Source organism: Bison bison, unplaced genomic scaffold (genome assembly GCF_000754665.1).
Source record: "Bison bison bison isolate TAMUID 2011002044 unplaced genomic scaffold, Bison_UMD1.0 scf7180017864518, whole genome shotgun sequence".
Lineage (NCBI taxonomy): Eukaryota > Metazoa > Chordata > Mammalia > Artiodactyla > Bovidae > Bison > Bison bison.
In genome coordinates, this window is record NW_011495071.1 from 6,207,395 (window position 1) to 6,218,259 (window position 10,865).

At 42.4% G+C, this 10,865-nt stretch overlaps 1 pseudogene; it reads right to left on the minus strand.

Moving 5' to 3' along the window:
• Positions 1 to 5,679: 5,679 nt before the first annotated feature.
• On the minus strand, positions 5,680 to 6,667 carry LOC104981493 (annotated as a pseudogene).
• Between the last annotated feature and the right edge of the window lie 4,198 nt (positions 6,668 to 10,865).

The following is a 10,865-nucleotide window of genomic DNA, read 5'->3' on the forward strand; positions in this document are numbered from 1 at the left end:
CAAGTCAGTAAGTGCCCAATATGCTACTGGAGATCAGTGCAGACATAACTCCAAAAAGAATGAAGGGATAGAGCCAAAGCAAAAACAATACCCAGTTGTGGATGTGACTTGTGATAGAAACAAGGTCCGATGCTGTAAAAAGCAACATTGCATAGGAATCTGGAGTCTTACATCCACGAATCAAGGCAAATTGGAAGTGGTCAAACAAGAGATGGCAAGAGTGAACGCCAACATTCTAGGAATCAGCGAACTAAAATGGACTGGAATGGGTGAATTTAACTCAGATGACCATTATATCTACTACTGTGGGCAGGAATCCTTTAGAAGAAATGGAGTAGCCATCATGATCAACAAAAGAGTCCGAAATGCAGTATTTGGATGCAATCTCAAAAACGACAGAATGATCTCTGTTCGTTTCCAAGGCAAACCATTCAGTATTACGGTAATCCAAGCCTATGCCCCAACCAGTAACGCTGAAGAAGCTGAAGTTGAACGGTTCTATGAAGACCTACAAGACCTTTTAGAACTAACACCCAAAAAAGATGTCCTTTTCATTATAGGGGACTGGAATGCAAAAGTAGGAAGTCAAGAAACACCTGAAGTAACAGGCAAATTTGGCCTTGGAATACACAATGAAGCAGGGCAAAGGCTAATAGAGTTTTACCAAGAGAACGCACTGATCATAGCAAACACTCTCTTCCAACAACACAAGAGAAGACTTTACACATGGACATCACCAGATGGTCAACACCAAAATCAGATTGATTATATTCTTTTGCAGCCAAAGATGGAGAAGCTCTATACAGTCAGCAAAAACAAGACCAAGAACTGACTGTAACTCAGATAATGAAGTCCTTATTGCCAAATTTAGACTTAAATTGAAGAAAGTAGGGAAAACCACTACACCATTCAGGTATGACCTAAATCAAATCCCTTATGATTATACAGTAGAAGTGAGAAATAGATTTAAGGAACTAGATCTGATAGACAGAGTGCCTGATGAACTATGGACAGAGGTTCGTGACATTGTATAGGAGACAGGGATCAAGGCCATCCCCAAGAAGAAATGCAAAAAAGTAAAATGGCTCTCTGAGGAGGCCTTACAAATAGCTGTGAAAAGAAGAGAAGTGAAAAGAAAGGAGAAAAGGAAAGATATAAGCATCTGAATGCAGAGTTCCAAAGAATAGCAAGAAGAGATAAGAAAGCCTTCTTCAGTGATTAATGCAAAGAAATAGAGGAAAACAATAGAATGGGAAAGACTAGAGATCTCTTTAAGAAAATTAGAGATACCTAGGGAACATTTCATGCAAAGATGGGCTCAATAAAGGAAAGAAATGGTATGGATCTAACAGAAGGAGAAGATATTAAGAAGAGGTGGCAAAAATACACATAAGAACGGTACAAAAAAGATCTTCACGACCGAGATACTCATGATGGTGTGATCACTCACCTAGAGCCAGACCTCCTGGAATGTGAAGTCAAGTGGGCCTTAGAAAGCATCACTACGAACAAAGCAAGTGGAGGTGTTGGAATTAAAGTTGAGCTCTTTCAGATCCTGAAAGATGATGCTGTGAAAGTGCTGCATTCAATATGCCAGCAAATTTGGAAAACTCGGCAGTGGCCACAGGACTGGAAAAGGTCAGCTTTCATTCCAATCCTAAAGAAAGGCCATGCCAAAGGATGTTCAAACTACCACACAATTGCACTCATCTCACATGCTAGTAAAGTAATGCTCAAAATTCTCCAAGCCAGGCTTCAGCAATATGTGAACCATGAACTTCCCGATGTTCAAGCTGGTTTTAGAAAAGGCAGAGGAACCAGAGACCAAATTGTCAACATCCGCTGGATCATGGAAAAAGCAAGACAGTTCCAGAAAAACATCTATTTCTGCTTTATTGACTATGCCAAAGCCTTTGACCGTGTGGATCACAATAAACTGTGGAACATTCTGAAAGAGATGGGAATACCAGACCACCTGACCTGCCCCTTGAGAAACCTGTATGCAGGTCCGGAAGCAACAGTTAGAACTGGACATGGAACAACAGACTGGTTCCAAATAGGAAAAGGAGTTTGTCAAGGCTGTATATTGTCATCCTGCTTATTTAACTTATATGCAGAGTACATCATGAGAAACGCTGGACTGGAAGAAGCACAAGCTGGAATCAAGATTGCTGGGAGAAATATCAATAACCTTGATATGCAGATGACACCACACTTATGGCAGAAAGTGAAGAGGAACTAAAGAGCCTTTTGATGAAAGTGAAAGAGGAGAGTGAAAAAGTTGGCGTAAAGCTCAACATTCAGAAAATGAAGATCATGGCATCTGGTCCCATCACTTCATGGCAAATAGATGGGGAAACAGTGGAAACAGTGTCAGACTTTATTTTGGGAGGCTCCAAAATCACTGCAGATGGTGATTGCAGCCATGAAATTAAAAGGTGCTTACTCCTTGGAAGGAAAGTTATAACCAACCTAGATAGCATATTCAAAAGCAGAGACATTACTTTGCCAACAAAAGTCTGTCTAGTCAAGGCTATGGTTTTTCCAGTGGTCATGTATGGACATGAGAGTTGGACTTTGAAGAAAGTTGAGCGCCGAAGAATTGATGCTTTTGAACTGTGGTGTTGGGGAAGACTCTTGAGAGTCCCTTGGACTGCAAGGAGATCCAACCAGTCCATTCTAAAGGAGATCAGTCCTGGGTGTTCATTGGAAGGACTGATACTAAAGTTGAAACTCCAATACTTTTGGCCACCTCATGCGAAGAGTTGACTCATTGGAAAACACCCTGATTCTGGGAGGGATTGGGTGCAGGAGGAGAAGGGGATGAGTTTGGACAACTCAATGGACATGAGTTTGAGTAAACTCCGGGAGTTGGTGATGGACAGGGAGGCCTGGCGTGCTGCGATTCATGGGGTCACAAAGAGTTGGACATGACTGAGCAACTGAACTAAACTGTACATCAAGGCTGTATATTGTCACCCTGCTTATTTCACTTCTATGCAGAGTACATCATGCACAATGTCTAGCTGGATGAAGCACAAACTGGAATCAGGATTGCCAGGAGAAATATCAGTAACATCAGATATGTGGATGACACCACTGTAGTGGCAGGAAGAAAAGAACTAATGAGCCTCTTGATGAAAGTGAAAGAGGAGAGAGAAAAAGTTGGCTTAAAACTCAACATTCAGAAAACGAAGATCATGGCATCCCGTCTCATCACTTCATGGCAAATAGATGGGGAAACAAAGGAAACAGTGAGAAACTATTTTCTTGGGCTCCAAAATCACTACAGATGGTGACTGCAGCCATGAAAGAAAGCAAAAGATGCTTGCTCCCTGGAAGAAAAGCTATGACCAACCTAGATAACGTATTAAAAAGCTGAGACATTACTTTGCTGACAAAGGTCCATTTAGTCAAAGCTATGGTTTTTCCAGTAGCCATGTATGGATGTGAGAGTTGGGCCACAAAGAAAGCTGAGCACCAAAGAATTGATGCTTTTGAACTATGGTGTTGGAGAAGACTCTTGAGAGTCCCTTGGACTGCAAGGAGTCCCAACCAGTCCATCCTAAAGGAGATCAGTCCTGAATATTCCCTGAAAGGACTGATGCTGAAGCTGAAGCTCCAGTACTTTGGCCACCTGATATGAAGAACGGACTCATTGAAAAAGACCCTGATGCTGGGAAAGATTGAAGGCAGGAGGAGAAGCGGATGACAGAGGATGAGATGGTTGGATGGCATCACCAACTCAATGGAAATGTGTCTGAGCAAGCTCTGGGAGTTGGTGATGGACAGGGAAGGCTGGCATGCTGTAGTCTATGGGGTGACAAAGAGTTGGACACAACAGAGCGATTGAACTGACTGAAGCTATAAAGTATACACTTGATTGTCTGAATCATCATCATCACCACTGTTTCCAAGGTCTTTTCTGTGGTGCAGAGGAGACACCTGGAACCACATTTCCCAGAATTCCCTTCTCTCTGTGGGCCTAGATAAGAGTCACCAGTGTAAGATGCAAGGGTAGAGACCATTATTCTTCACTGGTTGTTGCAGGCAGATACACAGCCAGACTTGGAGTTTAAAGCAGCTTCCAGATGACTTTTTCTTCTTTTTAAAAATTTTTTTGTTTATTTGTTTATTTATAGCTGTGCTGAGCCTTTGTTGCAGCTCATGGGCCCTTTGTTGCTGTGTACAGGCTTTCTCTAGTAACAGCGAGTAGGGGCTGCTCTCTAGTTGCGGTGCTCGGGTTTCTCAAGGCAGCGTCTTCTCTTGTTGCAGATTATGGGTTCCAAGGTGCCCAAGCTCAGTATTTGTGACGAACAGGCTTGAGGCATCTTAGTTCCCAGAACAGGGATCGATCCTGTGTTTCCTGCATTGGCAGACAGATTCTTAACCACTGGACCACCAGGATAGCCCCCTGGGTGACTTTCTTAAGAATCACTCTCATTGGCTTTGCAAACTAAGATAGTTAGGTGAGCTTCCCATTTGTAGGGGCTTCCCTGATAGCTCAGTTGGTAAAGAATCCACCTGCAATGCAGAAGACCCCAGTTTGATTCCTGGGTCGGGAATATCCGCTGGAGAAGGGATAGGCTACCCTCTCCAGTATTCTTGGGCTTCCCTTGTGGCTCAGCTGGTAATGAATCCACCTGCAATGCAGGAGACCTGGGTTTGATCCCTGGATTGGGAAGATCCCCTGGATAAGGGAAAAGGTACCCACTCCAGTATTCTGGCCTAAAGAATTCCATGGACTGTATAGTCCATGGGATCACAAAGAGTCGGACACAACTGAGCAACTTTCACTTTCCCATTTGTAGCCACTTACAGGTGAGTTTTTGAGAATCACTCCTTCTAGAACTAATTGAGATGGTCACTCCTTCAGCCCTTCCAACAGTTTTATCAACCTTTAATTTTCTACAATATAGTCTTTCACACTTGAAAAACTGAGTGGCTTCTGTTTTTCTGGCCAAACTAGAATAATACAGACACACCCATGCTTCCCTGTTTGATGATATTTTATAGTTTTAGTTTTTAAAATGTTTGGTTTGGTTGCAGGTATTTGTATATGTGTACATGTTAGGTGTACACATATGTGTGTGGAACCATTTTATTTTCTCTGTGTATTTGCAAAACACATAGGGCCAACATAGAAAAAAGTAAATAAATAAAACCTCTTGTGAAAAAAATTACACTTAAAAAAGAAAGGCCTGCAAGGGATTAGTGCCTTAGCTCCTCAGTGTTATAGCAACTCTGATTGGTCCAAGGAAGTAAACAGACATTGGGAGGCTATAATAGGAGGAAAGACAATGAGAAATCACCGAGGGAGAAGGCCTCGAAGTGGGCCTCGAGGGGGAACTGGAGACCAGGAAGTGGGTCTGGGTGGAGGGAACGGCCCCCACTGGTAGCCATAGGGTGGAGGTCATGGAGGGCCAGTGTATCCATCCGTTAGGGGGCATCAGTAGAGGAGGTCCATGCATACCATGCGGAGGCATAGGACTGGGAGACCCACAGTAGAGCCAAACAGAGGCCCCTGGCGGGGGTGGGGCATGCTCATGAGAAGATGTCAAGGGTGACGCATCCCAGGTGGTGGTTGGGGTGATGGCTGCCCTCCAGAGCCAGGGGGCCCAGCATGGGGCTGTCCCAAGCCGTGAGGGCTATGGTGGACCAGCTGCATCTGAGACATCTCTAGATGGAGCATCCCACCCAGTGGGAATGGGTGAGGATGTGAGTGTCCGTGTCCAGGATGTCCAGCCCCTGGGGTTCCCGCTGATGGGGGACCATGTCCTCCAGCCCCAGGAGGCATAGGTGGGGGGGCATGACTGGGGATATCCTGAGTGGAAGGGCTCCAGGAGGCGGTACTGGGGGTGGGACAGAGCCAGAAGGAGGCATGCATGGAGGAGGAAGCCCAGACCTCAAAGATGATACCACAGGATTGGACGCAGAGGGTGGAGGTGGTGCATCGGCAAACAGCTGATGAGGGTCGTCAGCCTGGGAGAGTGGTTCTGTGCTGCCACAAGTCGTTCAGCTGCTGAGCCATGGCACTCGCCCTTGGAGTCCTTCTGTGTCCTCCCACAGCGATGGGGAGGTTATAGAGGTACTGCCCATTCATGGCTCAGTCGCTGGATCCAAAGCGTCGAATGAAACTGAACTAATAAAGGCATGACCTTCGGAGTTGCCTGTGTCAGGGTCCCACATAACCTTGGGAGTTTGCAAGATGAACCCATAGGCACTTAAAGTATCATAAAGCAATTTGTCATGGATCTCTGGGTCCAGGTTCCCAATGAAAATGTTGGCCCCCACATCCAAGTTTTTGCTGTAAGCTGATGCCTTCTTCACCTGTATTGGCTTCCCATAGAGTTTGATCATGTTCATGATGTTTATGGCTGAGTCAGCATCTTCCTCACCTAAGAATTCCACAAAGCCATAGCCTTGGTGCTGACCAGTGACTCTATCCTTTGGCATGTGGATGTTGACTACTGGCCTTGCCTGGAGAGAGAGTTCTCACAGCAGTGGTTTACTAACCTTCTCATCAAGGCCCTCCTTGTGGCATCCTTGGTTCCACTTAGACAGAGATTGGCCTAGTGGCCATGGTGGAAAAGCTCCCGCTGCCTCCCATTTCAATATTTTTTAAGTTTTTTAAAATATATAAACCACTTTTAAAGTCTTTATTGAATGTGATACAATATTGCTTCTGTTTTATATTTTGATTTTTTTGCCTGCAAGGCATGTGGGATTTTAGTTCCCTGACCAGGGATTGAACCAACATCCCTTGCATTGAAACATAAAATCTTAACCAGTGGGCCAGCAGGGAAGTCCCTAGGAGCCATTTTAAATAATTGTATACGGAGTGACACTTCACACTAAATACTTCAACATACATCTCCTAAGAATAAGCACACTGGACATAAACAGAATACCACTATCACACTACGAAGGTTAACATAATTCTTCAATATCATCTCATGTACACCACATATCCAAGTTTTCCCAGTTCTCTCCAAATGGCTTTTATAGCTGTTTTCTCTCTCTCTGTCTTTTTTTAAAATTCAGGATCCGACACACTTCCTCAGGTTGTTATGTCTCTGTATTCTCTTTACATTAAGAACAGTATTCACCAGCCCAGACACGGACTTCTTTTGAAGAGTCCAGAGAAGATGATATGAATTTAACTAACTTCCTCATCATTAGATTCAGGTTAAACATTTTTGTTCAGGTCTTTGGATTCAAAACCCAATACCCTAAAAGTTCTTACTTATAGAAGAAAACAGCTAATACATGTGAATGGAATACTGTAATTTTTCTAAACTGCTATCTTGCAACCCTCAGGGAATATTTGATTCAGGCAAGGTTCATCAATAAATGCTAAAACCATTAAATGAAACATTATTAAGGAAAGGAATGCATACATGCCTTCCCCACAGATTATGTATCAATCACTAAACTTTACTTTTGTAGTGGGGAGAAATCTGGTGGGTTATCTTAAACAAGTGATCATATTTAACATCATCAAATAGTGGGACAAGCAGATATTTTGATAATACAACAAGGAGAGTCAGATAACACTATGAAGTGTCTTAAACCAGATTATTTCCACAAAACTTGTTTGTTTCCTTGTCTTCACTGTTTTCCTGTTGCATAGCGTGTGTGTGCTTAGTCACTCCGTTGTGTCTGACTCTTTGTGATCCCATGAACTGCACCCTGCCAGGCTCCTCTGTCCATGGAATTCTCCAGGCAAGATACCAGAGTGGGTTGCCATTCCCTTCTCCAGGGGATCCTCCCAACCCAGGGACTGAACCCAGGCCTCCCATATTGCAGGCAGATTCTTTACTGTCTGAGCCACCAGGGCTAGCTGGGTTTCACAGACAGCTGCACTTTTGGAAAAGAGTTAGCCATCTGTTTTTTTTTCCCTCCAGTCCAATAATTGACAACATAACCTGGATGTAGAGTTAAAAAAAAAATAATGTATATTTATAAAGATGAAAAGGTACCTTGTTCTTGGACTTCCTTGGCGGTACAGTGGATAAGAATCCATTTTGCAATGCAGGGGATACGGGTTCGATCCCTGATCCAGAGAGATCCCACATGCCGTGGGGCAACTAAGTCCATATGCCACAACTACTGAGCCTGTGCTCTTGGAGCCCATGAATCGCAACAACTGAAGCCTGCATACCCTGGAGCCCATGCTTTATAGCAAGAGAAGCCACTACAGTGAGAAGCCCACACACCACCACGAGAGAGTAGTCCCTACTCTCTGCACGAAGAGCAAGGCTGCGTGCAGCAACCAAGACCCAGAGCAGCCAAAAATAAATAAAATAAAAATAAATAAATATTAAGAGGCATGAAGAACAGAGTTTGAAGACCCAATATATTCCTACTAGGATTTCTGCACAGGTAACACAAACACTTTAGAACAGGCAATATTCAAAAGATGATGACTGAGAAATTTTGAAAATTGAAGAAAGTTGTGATCTGAATCATCATATATAAGAAGCATCCTGAGTCTTGAGTAGGATTAAAATTAAATGAAAACAAATACAAATCAAGACACAGTATAATGAATCTGCAGAATATCAAAGACAAAGTATCTTAAAACCAGCCAAAGAGAAAAGACTAATTATCTACAAATGAAAATTATTAAACTCTCAGCTGGCTAATCAGCAATATATTTTCAAGGGACTGAGGTAAATGAATGGCCAACTAAGAATCATACTCAAGTAAACCGTTATTCAAGGGTAACAGGTTAATTTCAGAGAAGGACTTTTATCACTGACAGATCTTCATTCAAAGAACTACTCAGGGACTTCCCTGGTGGCTCAGTGTAAAGAATCTGCCTGCCAATTCAGGAGACATGGGTTTGATCCCTGATCTGGTAAGATCCCGCATGCTGCAGAGCAGCTAAGCTCATACGCCACAACTACTGAGCCGGTGCTCTGGAGCCCAAGAGCTACAACTACTGACCCCACGGGCTGCAACTCCTGAAGCCCACTTGCCCTAAAGTCTGTGCTCCACAAAAAGAGAAGCCACCGCAATGAGAAACCAGTGCACCGCAACTAGAGAAAAGCCCACGCAGCAGTGAAGACCCAGACTAGCCATAAATAGATAAAAATGTTTTTAGAAAGAACTACTCAGGATCTGAAATGGAAACAGACCCAGAGAGAAGTGGGATACAGGTAACATGGAAGCAATAAACAATGAAATTAATAACTGTTTAGGTAAATTAAAAAAGCATTAGTGATTTTACATGTATTTATATAAATATGCATATGTATATATTTAAACATACATATAGTTAACCAACTTGAGATGAGTCTTTTATAACTAAAAATTGGCAAAATATTAGAAATTTCATATAGTTCAACCTAACATAAAACATTTTTATGGGACTTCCCTGGTGGTTCAGCGGCTAACACTCTGTTCACAATGCAGGAGGCCCAAGTTCGATTCCTGGTCAGGGAACTAGACCACACGCCGCAACTAAGACCTGGTGCAGTCAAATAAGTAAGTAAATGTATAAAATTTTTTAAAACACATTTTTATGAGTAGTTTTGTCTCTCTTATTAACTGTTGTATTTCCAGTGCTCAGAACACCTCTTGCCACATGGCAGGGAGCCTCAATAAATATTATCGATGAAGGGACTGCTTAAAAGGAGGTGTTGGAAACAACAAAGAAAATGTTAGACCAAAGAAGTGTGGAAAGCGGGAAAGGAGAGGTCAAAGTGAAAGCTTTCTGCAGTCTTTGCGTTATTCAGAAAAAAGATAAGAATATTGATTATCTTTAGACTTTGTTAAGTCAAACAGAAAGATTAAAATTTCAAGGACAACCCATTAAAGAATACAAAGAAGAGATAACTTTCAAACTAGCATATGGGAAAAAGAGGCTAAAGAACATCAGATTGACTTCCAGTAAAGGCTGATGGATTGATTACATGCATTAGTCTCTGCTCTTTTCTCAAATCCCAATAAAATGTCACAGAAGTGCACTTAAAAAAAAAAAAGCATAAACCCACAAAGAGAATAAGAGACAAAAAAGGAATTTTGGAAGCTGGAAGACCTGTAGATAGTCAGATGATAATAACTGAACACACCTGAGAAGATGGATTTTGAAGCAGCAGTGGAGAAAGTTCAGGAAACCCCCAGATCTGTATCACTAAACTCCTGAAAGCTCAGTCATTAGCAGCCACAGATTCTTTTCAGCTGGGTTACTGTCCTTCCCCCAAAGCAGCAGGAAGCCAGAGGTTTATTCTCTGGAAAGAGTGAAAGAGCAGGTCTCTGGCCTGGGGAAAACGAGATATTCTTGTGGCCAGGATTTCCATACCTAAAAACAGAGGATTTAAGTAAAACTTTATATATTGAGTTATAAGACTCCTCTCTCCACACACTATCCTTCCTTTTGGCCAAAATGTTGGCCTGTTTGGCTAAAGCTAAACAGAAAGGAGACTGGAACATTCTCCCTGTGTAATTAGACTAAGCCAATAAAATATTAATAGGCCTAAAGACACACTAGAGGGGTTTTGTGGTCAAGATGAAACACTATTAAGTAACCCATGGACTCAAGGCTTCACATCAGCTTCATTTTTTTTCTTCTAATTTACCATGAAATTTTTCTAACATATAGAAAACTTGAAAGAACAGTACAATGATCACCATAATACTCTCCATCTAGGCCCAGTAATTGTTAACATTTTGCCATATTGACTTCCTCTCTATGAATGTATTTTATATGTATGCTTAACCCTTTGGAAGTTGCAGGTAGCATGTGCTTTTCCTGTAAACAACTTCAGCTTGCATATTCTAAAAATTAAGGACACTCTCCTACAAAGCCATGATACTCTTATCATACCTAGGAAAATTAATAATAATTCCATAATACC